The sequence below is a fragment of the Pinus tabuliformis genome, chromosome 7, assembly GCF_031772625.1.
Source record: "Pinus tabuliformis cultivar Carrire ecotype Pingquan chromosome 7, CPIR1, whole genome shotgun sequence".
NCBI classification, from domain to species: domain Eukaryota; kingdom Viridiplantae; phylum Streptophyta; class Pinopsida; order Pinales; family Pinaceae; genus Pinus; species Pinus tabuliformis.
Genome location: NC_142293.1, coordinates 1,608,326,514 through 1,608,353,162, shown reverse-complemented (window position 1 = coordinate 1,608,353,162; position 26,649 = coordinate 1,608,326,514).

Sequence of the window (26,649 nt, the reverse complement as noted above, 5' to 3'; positions counted from 1 at the left end):
TCGCATAATAATTTTTTTTTACATAAAAATATTACTTAGCAAATTCACCTACAATACTACAACCTTTGATTATATGTTTCTTTAACCCAACTTTTGTATATCATGTGGTTATAAGTTTTTTGAACCATTAATTATTAATTATATAGAACTATTTTCAAATTTTGCAATTGGAAAACAGGTGAAATTCTCAACATTACTTGGACTCGTGACAACAAAGGTTTCTCTTATAATCATTATTTAGCACCGAATTCTATACTATTGTTTGGAATATAGTGTTGGTTATGTACTTTATAATATTTTCTTATTTTCTTTCTTCAATTGACTTATTTACTTTATCATAGCTACTTAGTTACTTAGTGTTTTTCGCTGATAGAGAAGGAGAAAGGCTAAATGCAGGGACAGAAACAAATATCAATATTGATCATCAAGTGTTTTACTATTTCTTGGGCACTAATCAATCTGAGGATATTTTGTACTGGAAAGATTCAGAACATCCCAAGTGGCTATTTCTCTCTCAAGTAACTGAAGATGGAAAGGCTGGTAGAATATCTTGTGTTGTGTTTTAGATAAAATATAGCATCTTAGGTACTCGTTTAGATGGCTATTTCAATTTTATGGTTGTACAATATTGTGTCTATTTTCGCTTGCACTCGTGCACTCTTGTGCATATTTTTTATAATTTGTATTATTGCATGCTTCTGTGGGTCAATCACAACATATAATAATATTGTCCTCAAATCCAACTAGTTGCTGAAAAGGCTTGTTCATAGATAAGATCTGGGTAATGTTTCTTGGTAAGATTTGATTTCGCTTTAATGCTTTTCAAATATTAAAAAAAGTGTAGCCTGTCAAAAAAGATTTAATCTCCAAAGTTATCCTATTCTTCTACCATCAATGATCATATGTTTATGAAATTTCACCTAATTCAAATTTCTTACAATCCCTCAATCTACGTTGTCTTTTTGTTGTAGCTGTTTTATAGATTTTTAAAAGAACATATCTTAGCACTTTTACCTCATCACCTATTCCATATTTCTAACAAATATCAAATGCTAGTATTCTATCTATGTGCAACAAAGGTTGTCTAATGTGCGAGTTAAAGAAGGAAACATGAAAAACTACAACAGATTTGAAGAGTTCCAATTGTTCCAAAACGTGGCCTAGAAACAAAAGTTGAAACTATTAAAGGACTTGAAATAAGAAAATATTTCATCTAAGACTCTTCTTTGGCAGGTTCCTTGAAGCAATCCCACCTAAAAGAGTGCAATGGAACATAAAACAAGTCTCCAATGGACTCATATTTGTCATCGATTCCTTTGATTTCTACATCTTACACTAAAAAGTATTTTACCTTGAGATTCAGGGATGTCATAGCTTATGTTGGTAAGCATCCTAAAGGGAAACCAAAAAGTCAAAGTTGGTATTCCAGCCAAGCTATGAAGTTGAACAATAGTTGTAACTTCTAGATTGAAAAGATCTAGCAAGAACAATTTTTCTGAGAGATCTGAACAACAACATTAGCATATGACAAACAAACCTCTAAAACCATGTTAACATCCTTGGGCCAAGTTTCATCTTTCTCGGCATTCTAGCTGAGGTCAAGAAAGATGTCACAAAAAGAGAATGAAGGAACAATTGTGCATAATCACATCCTAGTTCTTACTTAATTGGAGTCCCCAGGGGAATGTCAGCTTAAGCAAGCAATTTATAAGGTTATATTTAGAAGCAAATTAAAATAGGCCAACCTATTTTGTTAGCAAGGTAGAGGTCAAAATCATTCCAGAATGAACCCCAATTTTAGTGGACAAATATTTCTACTCTTTTCTTAATCATTATTCCTCCCTTAGTCTTCTGCCTTCCTCAGAAAACACACTTTATAAGTTCCCATGCACATTTCAAAACTATTGTTCAGTGGAAGCAAGTCCATGTTTGACAACTTCAGAAGACTACAAAAATCAGTTATAGATCCTCGATGGTATTATCATCCCATTGGAATGTTCAGTCCACAATATATTCCATACTCTCAATCTATTGAGAGAAGAATTTGGCAACATGTATTATTGTTGAATAGCCTCAAGACTGAAAACTATGGCTTGCGAGTCAAGTTGACATTCTATAGAGACAGTTCTCAACATATTTTGACAATATCATGTATTTACATGTCATTCATTACTGTTGTTAAATTTTACAGTTCACATATTTCCATGTGTTTATCCTTGGGTTTCACCAAGAGTACGCATAATTCCTTCAGTAAATGAAATTGCCTAGTTGTGTTTTGGCATGAATTTTTGTAGATGTTTATTCACAAACGTATGCATTCAAAATTATATTTGTGAGGTTTAAGGTTAGAAAAGCATGGTGGCATCAAGGGATGAATGCCATGGAGTTAGGATGGTGTTCCTAATGTGGAAATAGGGTCACAGAAAGTTTCTCACAGTCAATGTCATGGATGCCTATTTTGTGAGGCTTAAGGCAACTAGAATAAAAAATCATGATGACATCAAGGGATGAATGCAATAAAGATAAGATAACATGCCTATTGTGTGAACTGGGCTACAGAATGCTAATTTTTTCAACACTTTTGTTATGAATGTCTATTTTGGAAATGGGGATTTGCATCTCATAGTGGAATTACTTAAGTTAGGCCATGACATGTTTGAATTTTTAGTTTTTTATAGGTTAGAGCATCGTAAACTATGTCAGTGAGACAGGGAAAAGATGATCTCATTAAGATATTGAAAAGATTTGCCTCTAAGATGAGGTGCCACATAGCCTTAATTAGTAGTAGTTTCATTTCAAGAGATGAGCTACAACATTAAGAGAGACTAAACGTTAGCTAAAATATTGCCCTTGTGCTGCATTATAAAATATCATCAAAGAGTATAAAATTTATGTCCTAACTGCAACACAGACATGAGAATTGTTGTATTACTGAGATTTGGTGGTGAGCCGCTGTCGGCATTTTTGCATAATAAAATTTTTTCACTTAAAATTATTACTTAGAAAATTCACCTACAATACTACAACCTTTGATTATATGTCTCTTTAACCCAGATTCTGTATATCATGTGGTTATAAGTTTTTTGAACCATTAATTATTGATTATATAGAACTATTTTCAAATTTTGCAATTGGCAAACAGGTGAAATTTTCAGCCATTACTTGGACTCATGACAACAAAGGTTTCTTTTACAGTCATTATTCAGTGCCCAAGTCTGTACTATTCTTTGGAATATAGTATTGGTTATGTACTTTATAGCAGTTTCTTATTTACTTTCTTCGATTGACTTATTTACTTTATCACAGCTGCTTAGTTACTTATGTTTTTCCTTGATAGAGAAGGAGAAAGGGTAGATGCAGGGACAGAAACAAATATCAATATTGATCATCAAGTGTTTTACCATTTCTTGGGCACTAATCAATCTGAAGATATTCTCTACTGGAAAGATTCAGAACATCCCAAGTGGCTATTTCTCTCTCAAATAACTGAAAATGGAAAGGTTGGTAGAATATCTTGTGTTTTGTTTTAGATAAAATATGGCATCTTAGGTACTCTTTTAGATGGTTGTTTGAATTTTATGGTTGTACAATATTGTTCCTTTTTTTTCTTGCACTCGTGCATTCTTTTGCATATTTCTTATAATTTGTATTCTTGCATGCTTTTGTGGGATAGTCACAACATATAATAATATTTCCCTCAGATCCAACTAGTTACTAAAAAGGCTTGTTCATAGATAACATCTCGGTCATGTTTCCTGGTAAGATTTTATTTTTCTTTGATGTTTTTCAAATATTTAAAAAAAACTGTAACTTGTCAAAAAAAATTAATCTCCAAAATGATCATATTTTTCTACCATCAATGATCATATGTTTATGAAATTTCAACTAATGAAAATTTCTTAAAATCCCTCAATCTACATTGTCTTTTTGTTATTGTTGGTCCATCCACATTTTCGCCCTTCTGTATTTGATATCTTTCCTTAGGATTTTGGCAGCCATCATATTTTGAGACAAAGCAAAACTTTTATTAAAACCATGTTACAACAAGAAGTTCAAATTTAATTTAGCTGTATCAAGTTTAATTCATTTTCCTCTAACACCAATATGATGCATGTTCACTTAGGGGGATACTCAAAGACTTTGTTTGTACAAATTAGTCCCCATGAAAATGACATGGGAGAAACTCTGTGCTCACTGAACTTTTCCAGTAGAGTTCAAGGATTAGAGCTTGGTCCTACTCGGAGGCAGCAAGATGTAAGATTTCACTGTAGTATGGTCCTTGCCTTTTCTTGATATTTTTCTGCCTTTCAAAATTGTCAAAGGCGCATTAATTAGTGTTATATGCTATTTCCTTACGGCGTTTCCATTGCAACATCTAGTGCAATTGCTAGTTTTAATGTTATTGGGTTTCTAATTAGAGTGTTGGCATTGTTTTGTCATATATTTTTGGTGTTTTATTTTTTAATGTTATTTGGTTGAATTGTTCTACCTTGATTTATCTCATCTAACTATGGTCCAAATGCACCAAAACGCTCCGAAGAGAATCCCTATGATTATCAGGAGCCCCTACTTGATCAAAACGTTCTATCCTGAGAATATGGGCATATGATGCAGTGCCAAAGAACTAGAAATCATGCACCTAACATTAATGCTAGTATCATATGACCATATTCTCAACACATGACATTTTAATTGACAAAATGAAAAAATTGATCAACGAAGATGACATCAATGAAAAATATGATGATATCATGTCCATTGAACAACCTTGATGCTTCTTGGTTACATATTTTTCTCACTTCTATTGTTACATGTTCATTTATGTTTCCTTTTTCATTATGTGTAATTCACTTTGCTTCCCTATTTGATTGGAACATGGGTCTTACTAGCTTCCTAAGATGAGGCATAATATAGTTAATTGAAGGTTCTTGTACTTTCTCTTTTCAAGTAGTAGTTTATTTTTGAGATACATCTTTTTGATTTCTATTTTGTTGGGTGCATGAGATTGAAGCTAATTAGAGTGTTGGAATTTCTTTGCCATATATTTTTGGTGTTCTAATTTTAATATTATTAGGTTGCTAATTAGAGTGTTGGAATTTCTTTGTCATCTATTTTTGGTGTTTTAATTTTAATTTTATTGGGTTGACTTGTTCTACCTTGATTTATCTCGTAGAACAACCTTGATGCTTCCCGGTAACATATTTTCCTTAATTTTGTTGTTATATGTTCATTTATGTTTCCTTTTTCATTATGTGTGATTCACTTTTCTTCCATATTTGCTTGGAACATGGGTCTTATTAGCTTCCTAAGATGAGGCAGAATACACTAAATTGAAGGTTCTTGTACTTGCTCTTTTCAAGTAGTAGTTTCTTTTTGAGATACATCTTTTTCATTTCTATTTTGTTGGGTGCATGAGATTGAATATAATTAGAGTGTTGGAATTCCTTTGTCGTCTGTTTTTGGTGATTTAACTTTAATGTTAGTGTTTTACTTTTAAGAAGGCAACATAGATATTAAATTTAATAGAATAAAACTCGGTCTATCATTTTTCATTTTAATTTGTTTTCCTCTTTCTTAACTATATTTTGAAAGAAGCATATATAAATAGACCCATTTAGGCCATATAAGTAAACATGTATTATAGTTTTAGTAAGAAAATTTTATAACAAGGTAATATAAGTGTTAAATTTACTAGAATAAAATTGGTCTATCATTTTTCATTTTCATTTTCGTTTTCCTTTATTAACTATAGTTTTTAAAGAATAATATAAATAGGTATATACATAGTTTTGAAAGTCTTTTAATGTTCTATGACAATGAATTATATATAGCTCAAAATTTTGTATATGTAAAAATGAAAAATGGATAGATGAAAACTCTTTCTGAAGAGGACATATTCGGGACAAAATCCTGTCATATTTTCTGTATATTTAGATCTCTTTTTTGAACATAATATATATACTCCATACTGCTTTTTCTTCTGAAAAAATAATTAAAAATAAAAATAAAAACTAAATAAAATAAATAAATAAATAAAATAAATAAATAAATAGACCCATGTATGGCATATAAATAAACATGTATTATAGCTTTAATAAAAAAAATTATAACAAGGAAGAATAAGTGTTAAATTTCCAAGAATGAAAATAAAAATAAATTAAGAAATACTTTCAAACTTGGGTGATTTGAAGCTAAGTCGAATTAGGAAGATTTGTATTTGTGGAATGAACATAAAAATAAGCTAGTAAACACTTTCAACCTTCATTTGAGTTGAAGCTAAGTTGAATGAATTAGATATTGTAGTTGAGTTGAATTAGATTTCTCTAGTGTTTTCTTCTTGCAATTCTCCAACCATCCAACCAAGTAGAAACAACCTTTCTCTTTGCCTAGCCTTTCGATAGATTTTTCTAAACAATGGTCTGAATTAGATATTTGTAGTTGAGTTGAATTAGATTTATCTAGTGTTTTATTCTTGCAATTCTCCGGCCATCCAACCAAGTAGAAACAACCTTTCTTGTTGCCTAGCCTTCCGATAGATTTTTCTAAACAATGGTCTTTCGCACAACTGAACAATACATGTATAAATATATCAAATTGATTTTATTGATTTTTATTTTTTTTAGGGATGAGAATATCCATTAAACATGGTTAAAAAAAGGACATTATGCACAAAAGTTTCTTTTTATCCCAATCTTGGGTGAGTGATTTCTTATGTGTTATGAAATATTGTGACAAAAAACGTCCTCCAAAGGAAAATGAATGTACTTGGAAGAACAACAACAAATTAAGCATATTATATTTCATTTTTGGAAGGCTTTGGAACAATGAGGGAGTATGGATCCAATAGAATTGCAGTCTTCACCAACTCTGAACTTGTGTGCAACCAGATGAAAGGTGTGTACCAAGTTAAAAAAGAGAGGTTAAAAGAACTGGATGGAGAAGCAAAAATATTGTTATTCAATTTATATCATTTAACATAAAATATTTTGCAAATGTTAATAGGATTTATAGTGATATATTGTATGTGGCAATGCCAATTCAAGGTTTGTGTATGGAAGATGAATTAGTGATAGCACTCTTGTTTCTTCATGTATCATTATTTTTCCTTATTGTAGTAGTGCAAATTCTTCTTTTAGCTTGAGGGTCTACCTAGTAGTCTTAGTATTCTTGGTTCTTGGTCTATTTTGTGAGGGTTCTATCAATTTTCCCATGGTTTTGGAGGAGGTTATCTCTTCAGATTACTTCTCTTTCCTCTCTAATTCTCCCCCTTGATGGTTGCATGATCCTTCAATAGTGATGGGGGTTTGTGAGGGTGGTTGAGGCTTCCCTTGCTTGATCCCATTACTCCTTCTTATGTTGAAGTACATAGGTGGTTGTCTTGGTTTCTTCACCTTTGGTTTAGTATAGGTACTTAGGGTTGTTAGGGTGGAAACAACTTCTTCTTATGTATTCCCCTCTGAAGTACTCTCCTTCCACTCCCCTTTCCTTCTCTTTTGTGGCCTAGAAGATGTCCCAATGGCCTTTGGAGTCCTTTATTCTACTATTTTTGTTACAATACACTTAATTGGGTATTTATTAGGCATTTTTATTTTGGTTTATAGTTCAGTTTGTGCCCTTTCTTACCCTTCTTCCTCCTTTACTTCCTTTTCTAGTTTTTCTTTTGCTCTATGATGTTCTTCTTCTTCATTATCCTCTTCCTCCTCTTCTTCTTCAAATTATTCTTATACATATCCCTTCTTTGTTTCCTCTTCTATAAGATGTAATTGGGCTTGTGCTTTCGTTTCAAAGAAGCCTCGTTGTCCATGTCCACAAAGTCAACCCAAGGCGTAGGGTTTTAAGGACCCTCCAAAGCATCTATGACAATCAATTTGATGAGCCCATAGTGTGCCATGTATTTATTTTTCCCTCTTATTAACTTTTGGCTCATCTATGTGATGGACTGCTAAAGAAAGTGAGGAATTCTAAATCTGTCTTGGATGGTAAAATTCATTTGGAACCTCACCTAAAAGAGCATTCTAAACTGATAAGAATAGATCATATTAAGTATTTCGTCACAAGATATGTACTTAAAAACATAGTATGCTACCTCATCCCAGGGATAGGGTAAAATTTCTCTTGTAACTCCAATTTTGTCCTCAATGGGATTCTCTTTTGGGAGGAAAATGTTCCTCTTGGTTATGACAACCTCTATCCTCTCTTCCTTCTTCCATCTTACTCTTAGGGGGAGTGTTGTTACTCTATTGATAACTTCTTCATTCAAATGGAGGATGATTCTACTTACAATAGTAATGGCATCATCTTTTCCTTGAGGTTGGAGACTGAGAACGAACTCTTGAGTAATATCATCATCAAATCCTTTGAACTTTTCAAACAACCCTAGCCATTGATGATTGGAAAATAGATATTTGACAACATTTTATTGGTGAATTATTGATGAATATGTGGGCTCTCTATGGTTGAATCAACCCCGATTGTCTTTAATACAAATTTTCTAAAGTTGGAATGGAAATTCTCCCCTCAACTGTTGTTTTTGGAGATGTATGTGTAATTAGGGTTTTTAGAAAAGAGGTAGAAGGAACAATTTGTTTACACTTTTCAGAACAGGGAAGATTTCATGTTTAACTCAAAAAAATCAAAATTACCCTTCTTATCATGTTCAATTCAAAATAAACATCCATACTTCATCTTCTTCTCATTCCCAAACTTCTACTAGGAACTGCTACACAATGTATTATTGAAAAATTGAAATTTTTTGAAAGTTTTAAGTCAAAAGATGGCAAGGAAAAATATGTACTTACCATCCCTTTTGATGCTACTCCTTGAATTCCAGGGTTTGGGTGATGAAGTTTCTCAGAATTAGGCTCTTTTCATCTCTTTTGACTTTCCACTAACACTCAAAACTGATCTTGTAGCACTCAATGTCAATCTTGTAGCAATACCCTACAAGTCCTATAGCCTCTTTAGTTGTGGTCTATGAAAATGGTGGCATAGTTAGCTCTGTTACCAACATGGAAAATTTTAAGGGCTAATATTCGCAAGTGGGCTAATTTTCCATAATTTTTCCAAACAAAAGATTTGCCAATTTCCATTTTTTATAAAAATGGTTCACCCAAACTTTACAATATAAAATTATTTTACCTTAAAAATCGCCAACATTATATATAGAGTATATCTAAAATCATTATAAATTTGAATTATTTTACAAATACATCAATAAACATTTTATAGTTTGCATATTAGGGAATAGTGAGATTCGCCAATGTTTTTAAACTTCAAGATAATTTTTCATCCTTAAAATTTTTCTTGATTACAAATTCTAGTAGTGCTATGCCTCCTTGTCTTTTAAAATATTATTTTTATGCCAAATGAGGCTCGGGTTTGAATTATGTTATTGGTTGTTAGGTGGTTTGGATCAGCGCATTGTGTGAGCTGGCCCCCACCTACCACCTTCGCAAACCTATCATATGCACGTTGGTCCACTCTTCGTAGTTATCACCCCATTTTTGTTTTTTCGTTTTTTCCACATGTGATGGATGAAGGAGACAACTTCAATTAACTATTGAAGCTAGCAGAAGCTACTAAACCATCCCTATCTTATAAAATCTCTCTTGTCATGCATTGATAAAAAAATTTAAACCGAGATGTACTTGTAAGAAACGGTTAGGAATTTGCATACTTAAGCTTACTTGATGATGCTCGTGATGACGTGTTGTGGCTAATGATTTGACAATTTGATGCCTGAGTGAGGTTGTTGGAACATGGTTGAGACTATTTGAGTTCCCTCTGAGGTGAAATTTGTTTTCTTCATCGATCCATTCACTATATTGATTTATTTTTAATGATCATGACTGATTGAATTTCTATGACTCTAGTGATTAGAAAATAGGTGCATCCATTGACCAAATGTTGTTGTGTTTGAATACTGATGATCCTGTAGTAGCTTACAAGGGTTTTATAGATGATCAAGACTAGTATTGGGTCCTACTAAAACTTTATAGTACCCATAAATCTCGACCTGGTGTATCAAATGTGATCTTGTAGGGTTTATTTAGACTGTTATACGATTGTGTGTCTTCCTGTAATAGTCATATAGACCCCTTAGGATCACAATTTTCAATGAGTGTTTATTTTCAAAAATCTTCATAATTCATAGGAAGGCTGTTGATGTAGGTTAAGGAGTTTTTATGTGATGGAGATGAAGGATTAGGATATTGAGGGATGGTGAGTGGAATATTGTGTGGAAAGGTGAAATCTTATGGAATGGATGGATGATTGGACTCTTATGGTCCCCCTCCCTCATTTTGAAGTGAAAAACTTTGAATTTTATTATTCCTTTCATGTTGACCATATCCTATAGCAGTACAAGAGAAATCTTATAATAATACAGGGCATTGACATAATCATGTGGGAGAGGCTATGAAATAATGTGGAAAGCTTGGGAAAGGTCAATGGGTGGATGGAGTGCTCACATAGAGTATGTGAAGATTAATTTTGATGTTTCTTCTCTGACTATGCTGACATTCAATGATTGTCACTAGAACGCTATTATGCAGGCAGAAATGTTAGAATGAATAATGTAAGGCCTCCTTTTCACTTTCCTTTTCTTTTTGGTTTTTATTCTTTTTTGAGAATTGTAGGCTACCTCAAGGGAGGTTTTCAACCTATAGGACTAATCCATGTTCCTTAAAAGAGGTTTTCACCTGGGGATATTTTTATTCCCCTTTTCTTCCCTATTCTTTCAGACTCTTTGGCCACCTCATGGAGGTTTTTAGCCCAAGAGCTTGCCTCAAGTGCCTCATGGAGGTTTTCACCTCGGCTTTTTTTTTTCTCTTTTGTTTTGTTTTGTTTCATTTTCTTCATTTTCTTCTTGTCAAGGGGTTAATGGATTAGTATATTTGAGGCTCCTAATCACATTCAAATATTTCATTATTGACACAACAAAAAAACCCTATGATTAGCATCCATTTTTGCTTCCTTTTTTGTGTCTAGAGCCCATTTTTGGTGTTATTTGTGTCCATTTATCAAACATGGTGCAAAACATGATGCGAAGTTTGAACAGAGTTTTGCACCAAGTCTTACACCCTGTTTAGCACCAGGTATTGTAATAGGTTTTGCAACAAATTTTACACCAGGTTTTACGCTAGGTTTTATGCCAAGTTTTGTGCCATCCTTTGCACCATGTTTTGCATCAAGTTTGGCACCTAATTTTGTTTCACCAACTTTTGCATCCTCTATTACATCCACCTTTTGCGTCTACACTTGCATCAACTTTTGCATTTATTTGCATCCATTTTTGCATCCCCTTTGTGCCAAGTTTTGCATCGAGGTTTGTGTCTAGTTCTGAATCTACTTTTGTTGCATCCACTTTTACATCTTGTTTTGCATCCATATTTACATCCTCTTTTTTTATCTATTATTGTGTCCACTATTGTATTGTGCCATAATTTCCACCTAGTTTGGCACCTCCCTTTGCACCCATTTTTGCTTCTAAATTTGCATCCACGATTGGATCACCATACACATCTAGGTTTTCATAAACTTCAAAATCTATTTTTTCATCTCTTTTTGTATCCACTTTTGCATCAAGATTTGCATCAGGTTTTGTGTCTCATATTGTATCTACTTTTGCATCCTATTTTTCATCCATTGTTGCACCCATGTTTATGTCCACTTTTTCATCTGCATTTGCTTCTTTTTTTGCTTCTATCATTACATCCACTTTTGTTGTGAAACAATTTGTGCCATGTTTTGTACTTATTGTTGTACCCACGTTTGCTTCCAATTTTGCATCCATCTTCGCATCCTCTCTTGCATCAAATATTGCATCTATTTTTGCATCCACTTTTCTATTGGGTTTTGTGCCTCATTCTGTATCTTCTTTTACACATACTTCCATTGCATCCATATTTTTCATCCAATTTTATTTCTCCTCTTGCACCCATGTTTGCATCCACTTTTACATCCCTTATTGCATCTTGCCTTGCATCTTTATTTGTGCCTATTATTACATCCACTTTACCATCCACTTTTTTTGTGCCACAATTTGTGCCATATCTTGTGCCTATCATTGCAACCCACATTTTATTCCACTTTTTCATCTACATTTGCATCATCTTTTGTGTCCAAGTTTGCATCAAATATTTTTATGTTTTTTTCCATCCCATTTTGCTTCTACTTTTACATCCACTTCTGATGTGTCTAATTTTGTGTCCACTATTGCACCCATGTTTGGTCCATGTTTACATCCCTTTTTGCATCCAAGTTTGCCTCCTTTTTTCATCCATGTTTGTGTCCTTTTTTTGTTCATTGTTGTGTCCAGATTTGTTTCACCACAATTCATGCCAAGTTTTATGCCTACTATTGCACCCATGTTTTCTTCCACTCTTCATCCATGTTTGCATCCTATATTGTGTCCAAGCTTTCATAAACTATTGCATCTACTTTTTCATCCACTTTTGTGTTAATTTTTCTGTCTTGTTTTTCATCTACTTATGTTGTGTCAACTCTTCATCCAATTTTATGTATATTGTTGCCTCCATTTTTTTTGTTCACTTTTGCGTCCCTTTTCCAACATTCATCATATTTTTTGCATTGATGATATTTCTTATGACATTGAAAACTATGAACAACTGATGACAATGTCAATAATTATGAGTATGATGATAATGAAGATGATGACGATGACATGAATTGTGATTATTATGATAATGAGAATGATTATAAAGACAATGGGGGTTACAATGACAATGATGATGATGATGCTAATGACCTTGGCTAATCTTCCCAATTTTTAAATGTTGTCATGGTCATAATCATAATCATTATATTTGGCGTCGTCTTCCAAGTCATCATCATTTGATCGTAATTATCATTAGATTCATCTTGGTCGTCATCAACAACAATAATGGCATGAATGATGATTATGATGTTCATGACGAAGATGACAACAATGATGATAGAAATTACATTAATTATGTTGATGGGGATGATTAAAATTATAATGATGATGATAATGGTAGTGAAGATGATTATAATCGATCATCTCTCAAAAATAAAGTTGTTATTTCTCTTACATATATCAATGTGTCTTAACAACCCTTTTCGAGCACTCATAATTTTTTTGGGTTGATGATATTTCTTATGAAACCTATAATTATGAACAATTGAAGACAATGTCCATAATGATGATGATGATGATAATGATGACATGAATGGTGATTATGACAATAATGCAATGATGACAATAATGATGACGATGATGGTGGTGATGATGGCGATAATGAATATGATGACACTCCCTCTAAACTAGGGAGGTACTCATAATGAGACAAAAAAGTACTCTCAAGTTGAAATATTCATATATGAATGGGTCTAGATTGATAAGCATCAACGATGATTTACATCATCATAGCCAACATTTTCAAAATAACAAGGCTTGACTAACAAGTTCTATCTCTCCATTAGATCAGAGCACACTGTTGGGAGGCATAAATTTGGACACCACTACCTCTCGAGGAACTTACCCCACTAGAATTTTCACCAGTTATGTGATCACATGATCATTTCCTAATACACTATCATAATATTTGACACCAGGAAATATCGATCCTCATGACTATTCTTATCTTGGATTAATGTACTTCATTTATGGCAATTAGTCATATTTAAAGTACAAATTCTCAAATAATATTGGTCCCGGATGTTTATCTAATCCAACTTTCTCCCTACTAGTGTCTTTACTAGGCTTACGACTGTTAGTCTTGAACATAGTACATGACATATGGATAATATGGTGTCCACCCTCACTCCCTCTCAACTAGGGAGGAGACATCCACAAGCATAAGATTTTCTCAAGAATACCCATAACTTTCAAAGGGAATAACATCATTAATTTGTTTTCATCACATGATGGCTTTATGATTAAGAATTCATAGATTTGTGGCAAAATATTTCCCCTTTTGTCATTTGTGATGAATGAAAATCAAAAAGTGAAAGCCAAAATCATTAAAGGTACACTATAATGATTTATATAATTGTAAACGCTAAGGTTGAAGTGAAAATTCATGAAAATGTTATATCTATGAGTTGTGCCAAACTTATGAAAACCTTATTCCCTAAGTCCTATATATAATAAAAAGCAAAAGAAATAAAAATAAGGCCCAATGAATTGTAACTCATTTATTCACTCCCTCTTTGGACAACATATGAATATATACACTCCTAGTCACACTTGATCACATGTTTGTGATGGTTAAATCATGAAGTCCTCTTTTCCCCTTTCATTTTCACTTCATCATTTAAGCACCTAATTGAGGATCTAGGGAATGTTTGTTGCCTAAGGGTTTCATGTCTACTCTTGGTTTACTTATGTCACACTATGGTCAATTTATGTGACAGAGTGAAATACTTAAGTTTGTGGAATTATTAGAAAAGTGTATTAAGTTATTCACCACACACACATGTATTACATCTCATTGATCCACATGTGCGGGTTGGAGACTCATTGCTTGAGAACTTTAATGGAGACTACTTTAGGGTTTTGATGGTATATTTTACAAAATATCTTGGTAAATATTTTGATTCATCCTTTATTTTCCTCAAGACACTTGATAATATCGAAGTCACTCCCAATAATCCATGGAGATGGGGAGTATAAATTACTTGTGCTAGAAATAGAATTGAGAAATAAAGGTTTTCCATTTGTGATATTGGAGTCATAGATATTGGATACATGGTAGTAGTCCTCGATGTTAATTAACTAAAATTGTATTGTCGTAATGTGAAAAGTGGTAAACATATTGGTAACCTTGATGTCCTGATCATTCCAAATAATAGCCATTTCACCTAAGTATATCTAAGCATCAATCACTACTTGGAAATTCCTCCCCCATTTGCTAATTATATGAGGTAGAACCTCACTTAATATTTTTGTTTCTTATATCAACATTATTGATGGGTTCTTTGCGTACCATTTTTCTTTTAGGAGTCTTTGTTTTCCTTTACTATTGAGGCCCTCATGTTCCTTGAGACTATTTTCATGGAGAATTTACACAAAAAGGAAGTATAATGTGACTAAGAAAAACATGTTTTAAGATTTAAGTGCTTGGACAAGGCCACTTCATGACCCCTATATTTCCTTAACTTGGGACCGAATGGTGAACTTGATTGCCTTAAGGGAAATTGACCAATGAAAATCTCAAAAAGAGGTGACTTTTGACTTTATCACATACAAGTTAATATATTAAAAAAAATCCATAACAATTTCATCAATCAATGAATCATTAAAAAAAATATCCAAAACAATTTCATCAAGCAATGAATCATTACATTATAAAATACAATCTATAAAACTTTTGGGAACTTTTTTCTAAACCATGCTCAAAACAAACATATTTAATATTAATATTTAAGAATAATATGGACAATAAAAAAAAATCATAAATTAAATAACATGTTATCAAGCCTAAGAAATGTCACTAACAGAAAACTAAGAAGCATGCAACTAATGGGAGTGACCACTCAAGGCCACCATAAGACAAATAATCTATTAGGACCAAGATTAATGGGGAAAAAGATCTACAAAGGACAAAGGAAAACCTATTTTAACTTTATTGTTTTATTAGGTGCAAGTTGAACATCTCAAGAAATAATGAAGAGCATAGTTAATTTTATTGCATTAAGAAAATGCAAGCACATCCTATAACTTAGCAAGGAAGAGATGTATAATACCCATCTCAGTGACACAACAGATGGAATTAAGTTACTTTTTAAATATATAATTTAAACTTCTATCATAAAATCACAAATTTAGCATGAATGGAATGTTTAAAATCCTTTTTTATAAAAATAAAATATATTTTTTGTTAAAAAAAAAAAAACCTAAAACATAAGAAAATAAATTTTTTTTTTTTTCTAATTTAAAATAATTTTTAGAATTTTTTTAAACACTTCCCTCCATTCTAAGAAGAAAAAATAATAATCGAAATAAGGATGGACCGAAAATCTTCCTTTCCTTGGTAAGTGTTTCCCACCATTCATTCCACTCACCCAAGTTATTTCATAAAACAAAAATAAGCGTTATTTCACACTCTTTTGGCAAAGCCTATTGAGCTGCGCCTTTGATATATCTATTCCTTGATGGAGTCCTTGATATATTGATCAAGTTTTGATTCCTTGGAGATTAATTAGAGAAAAAAAAAACATGAGTACTCTTAATTTCAAGTTCAATGCCTTTGATGATGGACAAAAGGCAAGGGAGGGGTTGCTATCGTGATCATAATTCGAAGTTCATTGTCTCTGATGGTGGATGAAGCAAGGGAGGGGGTTGCGGTCATGCTCATGGTCATGAATTTTTCTCTTTTACATTATATTTAGGGAGTTCAAATCAATTTGAATGGAATCATTGTCATCACTAGGTATAATGGATTAAGTGTGATAATGGAAAAATGAAGTAATTATTTGTGAGCATTTGTTCTTGAACACACATTAGGATACATTTTATCATAGAGAAAAGTACATTGTATGCGACTTATTTTTCATTAAAAGAAATCACCTTTTCATGTGACATTTTTTATTTGTTAAAAAAAAATTATATTTCTAATATTAACTACAATTGTAATTTGAAATAAAGCTTACGTTAACTCTTAATTTTCTAATTGTGCATGGACATCATAAGAAACATTCACAATATAATATGAAGAACAAATGGTTACCTACTTCATATGCATTAAAAAATGCTTCTACTCCTTAATGTGAATTACAAGTGTAATCTTAGTTGGATCTCCAATATATCGTAAACCATATTTTCATTTTATTTTTTAGTACTATTAAATGTTATTATGTCCTACCTCATTTTATGGTTAGGATTCTAATAAAAATATGCATTGTGCTATAGAATTAGTACTAACATGTAATATTGATATTTTTTCGAGAACACTACATGTAATGACCATGAAGATGATGATATAGACTATGTTTAGATTACATAATATATTAGAGACGATGATGATGAGGATGGTGTTGGAGTTGGTGATGATTATGTGGATGATATTATCAGGATGGTCAGGATGATGATCATGGAAATGATAATGAGGATGATCTTAACTATGATTTTTGTGGTGCTAGCTAGGCATGTGTTATTTTTTATATTTAGTTGGGATGTCTTTATATGGTAATTATACATTTGAATTTTAGTTGATTCAAATAATGTTGACAATACTATCGGTACTATCTTGTTACTTTATTAATATGTTGAAAATTGCTTACATTCTTTTTATGAATAATTATTGTGTATGATGAGATTCTTATTTTTTTATGGATGTTGTGAATTTACCTTAGAATAATGATATCTATGAAACATTTTTATTTGGTAATCAGATATTGACTTTTAGTTGATTTGATTAAATATGATGATGATATTATCATTTTTATCTTGTTGTTTTATGTATATATTGAAAATTATCAACATTATTTTGATGGAGAATTATTATGTATGATGATATTACTATTTTTTTATGGATGTTGTGAATTTACCTTAGAATAATGGTGTTCACAAAAGATTTTGATCTGATAATCACACATTTGAAACTTAGTTGATTTGACTAAAGATGATGAGGACATTATTAGTATTATCTTGCTACATTATATATGTGTTGAAAACTTTCAATGTTTTTTGACGGAGAATCATTATGTATGATGATATTACTATTTTTGGATGTAATGTTGAGAATTTACCTTGGAATAATGATATTTGTGATAAGTGTTCATTTAGTAGTCATATATGTATATTGAAAATTGTCAATGATATTTTGATGGCGAATTGTTATATATGAGGATGCTGCTATCTTTTTTATGAATGTGGTCAATTACCCCTTAAATTTGTTTACAAATATTAAGTTATCAATTTGAATTGTGATATCTTCTTAAATGTGTTATACATGACAATACCTCCTCATCATCTTGGAGGAGAACACTATGTTGTTGGTTGAAATACCCCTTTCTCATAAACTATATAAGACTATAATACAAGGTATGTACCATGAGGACCATGTTATCCTAGTCTATAACAAATTGTCCCCTTCATTTAACTTTTGTTACCAAAATTCTCACTCAGTAACGAGGAAAAAATCTCGAGTTAAATAGAATTTGACACTCTTGTTCACTTTCGGAAACTCATATTGTGGAATGTGATCTCTTTATCCTCATCTTTAGCTTTTTCCTATAAAAGAAAAACATGCAAAAGTGGGAAAGAGCCATAAAGCATGGGGAAGATTTTTCCTAATCCCAAAAGCATCTAAAAAGTGGAAGAGGCCATTTTTGTATGAGGAAACATTATTCACCCAAAATATTTTGACCAAATTGAACTAATGAGGAATTTGGGAAATATTCATAGCCTTCACTTTCCTATATATTAGAGGCTTGACTATTGAGAAAAGGATGGGAATTTTTGTATTGTCACACTGCTAAGATCTATCTTGAGAGGGAGAGTTTTAGAGCTAAGAGTTGGGGGAGGTGATACTACAACTACATCTGATGGTTGTAACTTTCCTCCGACTCCTCTATTAATATATATCGATTGTTCTTCCTTTTGTATGTTGCTATTCATTCTTTACTTATTCTATTTAACTAATGATTGTATGGGATTTTTGTTTATATTTATTTATTCATTCATATTTATATGTTTATGATAGTTTCGATTATAAAGATATTATGTTGTGAAGGTTTCTTTTTTCTCTCTCTTATGTGTAGGACCAAGCTTTGGAGCTAACTAGGAGCACTTCCCAGCTACACTAAAAACTCCAAAAAGACTTGCATGCGAGGACTCACAGGAATTCCTTCTCTTTTTCTTAATCTATACACTACATCTTGATCTACTAAGAATCCTGAGCCTTAGAACAACCTTTCTCTTAATCAGTCTATCCTATGTTTCCGGGATAAACTGAGAGGGTTTTATGTTCATCTAACCGTGTATTAAATCCTACAGAAAAATGATATTTTGAAACTGTAATATATTTCACAATGTAATTAAAATTAGTAAAATGAACCCATAAAGGGGGTCATAAATGGAAATAAAAGTAAAACTCTAAACAAGAAGCCAAAAGTGCATGTAACCATGGATGCAAAATTGGGAGTATAATTGTATGTTAAACTAGCCATCAAAACAAGATGCAAACAATGACACAAAAAGGGTTGTAAAGTAGAATTTAAAAAGGGTGCAACACTGGACACAAAGAAGGGAACAAAATAGGGCATACAACAAGATACCAAATTGGTCGCAAAGAAGGATGCAAAAATGGACACAAAATGAGGATGCAAAGAATAGTGTAAAATTAGGATGTAAAATTAGGTGCAAAAAGGATATAAGAAAAGATAACAAACAAGATGAAAAATGGGACTAGAAAAGGGTGAAACCAAGAATGCCAAAAAGGATGCATAACTAGATCAAAACCAAAACTAAAATCTAGGTGCAAAATGAGATGCAAATGTGGACACAAAAAGTGGCAGAAAAAGTATGCAAATTTGGATGCCAAAAATGATGCAAAATTAGATACCAAAAAGCATGAAAAATTGGACATAAAAAAATGGTGCAAAATTGGACACAAAAGTAGAAAAAATGGTTCAAAAATTTGCATAAAAATGGCTCAAATTTGGATGAAAATTGGGATGCAACATTGGATGCAAAATCAGGTGTAACAAATGATTCAAAACATTGTTCAAAAACAAATGCAAAAGTAGACGTAAAAATGGCTCAAAATTGAATGTAACATTAGACACAAATTAGGATGCGAAGGTGGATGCAACACATGGTTCAACATAGGATGCAAATTTAGATGCTCAAAAGGATGTAAAATTGGATGCAAGAAATGGTTTTAAAAATGATGCTAAATTGGATGCAACAAATTATGCAAAATTAGATCCAAAATATGGTGCAAAATAGGATTCAAAAAAGGAAAATAAATAAAACACAAAAGTGGACACAAAAATGGATGCAAAATTTGGCACTAAATCAGATTCAACATGTGGTGAAAAATTGGATGCAAAAAATGGTGTAAAAAAGGTAGAAAAATTGGTGCAGAAATAGATGTAAAAATAAGTACAAAATTACAAGCAAAAAATGGCATAAGACTTGATGCAAAAACTGACACAAACTAGATGCAAAAAAAGGCATTAAATAAGATGCAAAAGATGCTATTAAACTCGATGCAAATTATGACACAAACTAGAAGTAAAGAATGGCACAAAACAGGAAGCAAAAAATGATGCAAAAAATGGCACAAAACTAGAAGTAAAATCAAATGCAAATATTGGTCTAAAATATGATGCAAAATTTGGCGTAAAAATGGATGCAAAATTTGGCGCAAAAGAGGACGCTTTAAAAATTGTACAATAGAGCTGGATTTAGCACCAGGCTGCTATCCCAATTGAGAAAAAAATGCACTAAAATGTGGTGCTAAATCTAACACAAATTGCTTGTTTTGTTGTAGCATGAATTGGTAAATTCCTCCTTTGACAGAGACTTCTCGTAGAGTTTCAACCTATAAACTTTAACCAAAAGTGGGATCTTCTCATCATCAATTGTTTAGATCTGAATAAATCCATTGTCATAGAATGTTTCCACCGGGTAGGGATCTAGCCATGTTGTCATCAATTCCCCTTTGAAGTCCTTGAATCTGGATTCATATGAGAGGGCCAAATGTCCTTTCTGGAAGGTATTCTCCCTGATTTGTTTCTCATGCCAAACCTTTCTTGTCAATTGAACCACTTCAGTATGCATAAAAGCCTACAATCTGAGTTCATCAAGGGAATTAATTTGTCCTCTCCTCAGATATTATGATGTCTAGATCAAGTCATGTCGCCATTCTCAAGGTGGTATACTCAAATTCAATATACAATAGTGTTTTCTTACCATAAACCAACTTGAAGGGGGTGAATCTGGTGGTGTTCTTCCATGTAGTATTGTAGGCTGAAGTTGCCCCCACAAGCCTAACTTCCCAATCCATCTTGCTTCTGCCAACAACCTTTGTAAATATGCCTTCCAATACTTTGTTGGTCACTTCCACTTTCCCATTTTCTTGAGAGTGATATGGGTTGGACTTCATATGCCTCATGTGATATTTTTTAATTGTCTCCTCTATCAAATTAGAATTGAATTGAGTTCCTTTGTTAGTGAGTACCTCCGTTGGGAAACCAAATTTGTAGAAAATTGTCTCCCTTAGTAATTTTTCCACCTTTTATTTTGTTGTTGCTTTAACTGCCTTCACTTTAGCCCACTTTGTTAGAAAATATGTAGATATAATAATATACCACTTTTGTCCAAATGGTGGGTCAACGAGTCCAATGATATCCATACCCCACTTTTCAAATGGCTTACGAACCACTTGAGGCTGTAGTGGAATTTCATCCTTTTGTGTGGGCTTACCCATCCTATGACACTCATCACATCAAACAGTGTACCTCCTAGAATCTTGATGTAGGGTAGGTCAATAATATCCTACTTGGAGAATTTTGAAAGCTGTCTTCTTGGTAACGAAATGCCCCCCACAAGGCCCATCATGGAATGCTAATAGGATATCAAAGGCTTCATCTTACCTTACACATCTCATCAAAAACTAATTTGGACCCAATCTGAAAAGGTTACCCCCAATCCATGTGTAAGGGGTACTCTTCTTGAAAATTTTTCCCTTTTCCTTGGAGGATAGATTGGGAGAAATTGTCCAACAACCAAGAATTTTTCTATGTCATCAAACCAAGGTGACATAAATGAAATGGTGAAGAGTTGCTCATCGGTGAGTTGTTAATCTATGATCTCTTCATTCTCTAAAGGCAGGGTTAGTCTATACAAGAAATATGCAACCACATTCTCTTTCCTTGGCTTGTCAATAATGGTTAGATCAAATTATTGCAATAAAAATAACCATCCAATAATATTAGCATTGACATCTGGTTTGTTCATCAAGTACTTCATGGTTTCATGATCAATGTGCACAAAAACTTAGTACCCTGTAATGTATTGTCTAAACTTATTCAAGGAATGTACAATAAACAAGAGCTCTTTTTTAGTAACTGTATAGTTAAGTTCAACCTTCGATAAATTCTTACTAATGAAACAGACAGCATAAGGCAACTTACCCTCCAATTGTCCAAAGGTTTCCCTTACAAATTTGTAAGATGCATCCGTGTGAATATTAAAAGGAAAGACCAAATTTGAGCCATTGAGAACTAGTATAGTTATCAACTTCTCCTTGAGCTCTTCACATGCTTATTGACATTGGTCTTTCCAACAAAAATATGAATCTTTTGTTAGTAAAAAAAACAATGGTGATTCTATCTTATTAAAATCCTTGATAAATATCCAATAGTATCCAACTATTCCTATGAAACTCCTAACATCCCTTTTTTTATAAGGAACATGGACCCTTGTGTTAATGAAAATAATGTCATGGTCAACTTGAATCCCTTCCTTAGAGAGGAAGTGGCCTAGAAAAATCTTTGCAATCATAAAAAAAATCACCTTTTTTTGGACTTAAAAGAGAGATTCATTTCAATTCACATTTTCAAAACTTTACACAAGATATAGAGGACTTCCTGGAAAGCATATCCATAAGGAGTGAATTCATCCATATAAATTTCAATTGACTCATGAACAATATCGGAAAAAATACTCAGTACTACCCTCTAGAAGGTAGCAAGGGCATCACAAAAGCAGAAAGGAAGGACCATATAGGAAAACATCCCCCATGGACATGTGAAGGTGGTATTATCCTAGTCTTCAGTACTAATTTGGATCTCATTGTACCCGTTGAAACCATCTATAAATGAAAATAAAGTTTTCTGTGCAAAACCATCCAAAACTTGATCAATAAAAGGTAGGGGAAAATGGTCTTTCTTGGTAGTCTTGTTAAGTTCCATGTAATCAATGCAAACTCTCTTTTTCCCAATTTTTTGGGCACAATAAAAGGAGGTGATAACCATTCACTATATGAAATATGATAACTAATAAATCTTGCATCTAATAATTTATGCAATTCTTCTTTTACTATGTATTTAAGTTTAGGGTTCATCCGTCTCTAGGGCTGGTAAAACAGTTTGTGGCCTTCTTTGATATTTTGTGCTTCAGATCTCCTTCTTTTTCCACGTTTGTAGACATGAGTTAAGAATGTATGCTCGCATACAAGAGCCTCTTCAGCTATCTTGTTTTCACCAACGAGGAATCAACATCAATCTTCTTGTCCTTTTTCAGACGAAGCTTTGAATAGATTTTCCGATTTTTAGCTTCCCGATGTCCACCTTTCTTGCAGTAAGTGCAAAATCTTATATATTTATGGGAAAGAATCACAGAAGAACCTGGCCTCAATCAAAACGCATCCATGATAGTTGTCTGAGACTGCCTCAACAAAGGGGAAACCAGTCCAAAGATATCTCCAGAATATATCCAAAAATTAACCCACAGTTTTCCTGACTAGACCAACCGACCAAAACTAACAGTTTATCCTCACTAGACCAGCCGACCAACAGATAATCCTGAGGACACATAATACTGGACAAGCTAAACCAAGAACTAAAAGAAATGCCACCTGGCAGACATGACATGCTACTTGAAGTCTTCTGGAGTAGGCTCCTCCACAATTGGACACGTCTAGTCATCCGGGTTGTCCGACTCACCATGTCCCAACGCATGATGGCCTTCCTCTATGCTGCCAGCCTCAACATGCGGGCCTGACGTGTCACCTGAACGGTTCTCCAACGCTTGCGTGTCACTGTGAACGCCCATCTGAACATGCGAACTGCCAGCAATGGCTTTACCGTGCCTTTTGTTCCAACCTCCATCAACTGCCTGCTCGTCATTGTTGCCCCTGTTCCTGCTTGGGCCAACTCTGTTCGCCTCCTCCGTAGAAATGGTCATGGGAATATGCTACTCGGTCTCTTCTATAATGGAAATTGATATAGTGGATTCAATAACCGGGTGGTTCAAACAGTTGGGAAACTGAAACTGCGTTGTGTGAGGAATAGGATGCGAAGGCAGAGGAAAGTTTGCAGTGCGAACAGTTGCAGCTTCACGTCTTGAGCTGTGGAGGCCGGCTCTACCTCTGCCACTTCTTGTATCTGGATACTGACCTGCAAAACTGTGCTGGTGGGGATTTTCGGTAGAGGATGCAGGGGAAGCAGAGTCATGGCTATGCAAAGCAAGGGAATGAGAACTTCCACCTCGCGTGCCACCACGTCGGCTGTGCATACGATGGCGGACCATGGTGGATATGGGAACAGGTAGAGAGTCAGGAGGAGCAGAAGAGGAATTGACAGAAGAGCTTTGCGCGGAAATTATAGAGGGCTAGAGGTCGTGAGCCGAATTACAGAGGTCTGTGTGGGAATGGTGGAAGCCATTACCCAAATCAATGCAGCTCACAAGCCAACATCTGCGCCCAGTGCTGGTGCGTTCAGTCGGCTCTCCCGCCTGCGGAGGGCATACACAGTGAATCAGGGGCAGAATAACTGGAAAAGTTCTCTGGCTCCATGGTTAAGCGGGTAATGGCCTTGCCTCGACTTGAGCAGGCATTAAATGACTCCTACGAGGTGCCATGAATGCCATTCATGGTGACTTTGGAAAGGTTGCAGAGGGCCAAATGACCGCCTCGTACACCGTTGCCTCGTCTCATCAACTTAATTACCATAATTAACACCCACATCTGGGGTACACATTTTTAATTATTACTTATATACATTAACTTCTTAATTTACAAAGATACATATCATATTCTCTTAAACTTATAAATTTATAAAAGAGAAATACACATTTTTAATTGTTACTTATATATGATATAGTTATTACTGGTATACGTAATAATATATTATGGGAAATTTGAATTATAAACTTTTTTTTTTCGTCATCCTAATACAAAAAGTTAATATCTTTTGTCATAAATGTCCCCTTCGTAATTGCACATATCGTTTATATGCCAAATCTATTGAAAAGCAAATTCCATCGCTGCAGGTATCCTTATAGAAATTCAAAACTCGTCTGGCTCCTCCCATTGCTTGTCAAATATATCTTATTCTTTCCTCTAAAATCCATATTTTCCGGAACCCTTCGTCGGTAAAATACCAGCAGGGCTTCCACAATTTGAGGAACCCCATCGCTTCATTACGGCATGATACTTGTTATCCTTCGTTAGAAACTCAAAGCTTGTGTTCCCCCTCCTTATCCTTCCCAAATCCATTTTGTCCTTATCTTTTTCAAATCCATCTCCCATACTATACCAGAGGGGATTGCACATTTTGGGTAACCCTGTCATTTTTGTGTCCGACTTCAACATCCCCAAGGGGCTATTTGTTCCAATTTATTTAAGAATTTTACTTTTTCGGATACCTTTCCATAAAAAGGATTTTCTGAAAATTTTGGTATACCCTCCATCGCTAACTATTCTGAGACGGAATATTGGATGAAACCAAGCATGTTGTCAATAGATTGAATCACCCTTTGATCATAAAGATGGTTGGATCCAACCCCATAATGAAAAATTGTCACGCCTCAATGTGCCCCAGTTGAAAGATTCCCTTCACGACTAGAAAAAAGACCAAGATAGTTTATATCCATAGAGCCCATGTAATATTACTGTTTTCTGGGTGGAGAAAACTTGTCTCTATTATATTTTTTGGAATATTTTTTATAAATTAGATTTTCAAATATTCTTAGAATCTGTAATTTTAGATTTTACTTAAAAATACCCAAAAAGTTTTTATAAATAAAACTATTTTACTCTACATTAAATCTACATATACATTTTAAATCGGAGTATAAATCTTGGGTGATACATTTTAAATTGTGGTTGATTTTGATACACAGAAAATTAACATATCTCCTACACACAAGAATGACATGCACAAATCTAGAAATAGTCCAAATTTTGGGGATAAAGAGAAACAGTTCGGCCATCAATACTAGATTCTTAACCTATGCAAGACTTAAAAGTTTCATATATCGCCATCCCCTTGGTTGGTTGCAGGATGCAGCTTGATTGCTTATGCGTGGATGTAAATAAAAGGAAAAAGGACATAGCTTATTTACAATTCCTAGAACAAACAACTATGATGTTGACATTTGTTGTGTACCTTTGAGAGGAAGATATCCTTTGTCAATGAGCAGAGGAATTGAAAAGTAAGTTGTGAAACCGAAGGCACTGGTCGGCCAGAAGGCAACTCTGGGAATACCATATTCGTTCGCAACATCCTGCGTCTTCGATAAAAGTCCATCCGACACTATAAAGGTGACTGGAGGAATGTTGGGAAGATGTTGGAGCCTCTCTGTAGCGCCCTGCGGCTCTGCCCGGGCGCGCACTCCTCCAACTCGTGAAAACGACTGAGTACCGAAGTCACCATCGCATATCAGCGCGCGGAATTAATATAAGTTATGGGCGTGCGAGTGTATTTATATGCGGTGGGAGACTGAGCGATGAAAATATCCAAGCCGACATGTAAAACATGGGCGAGCGGTGTTCATCACTATATTTGTAGCGTCGGCCAGGGTGGATAAACGCACAGTTTGGAGCGTATAAACCTGGACATGCTGCGGTTCATTTGGGGCATCGAACATCGATCATCTCTCATCGCACAAAGGGGTAGAGCACTCGAATATAGCGTAGATACCGCAGTCGG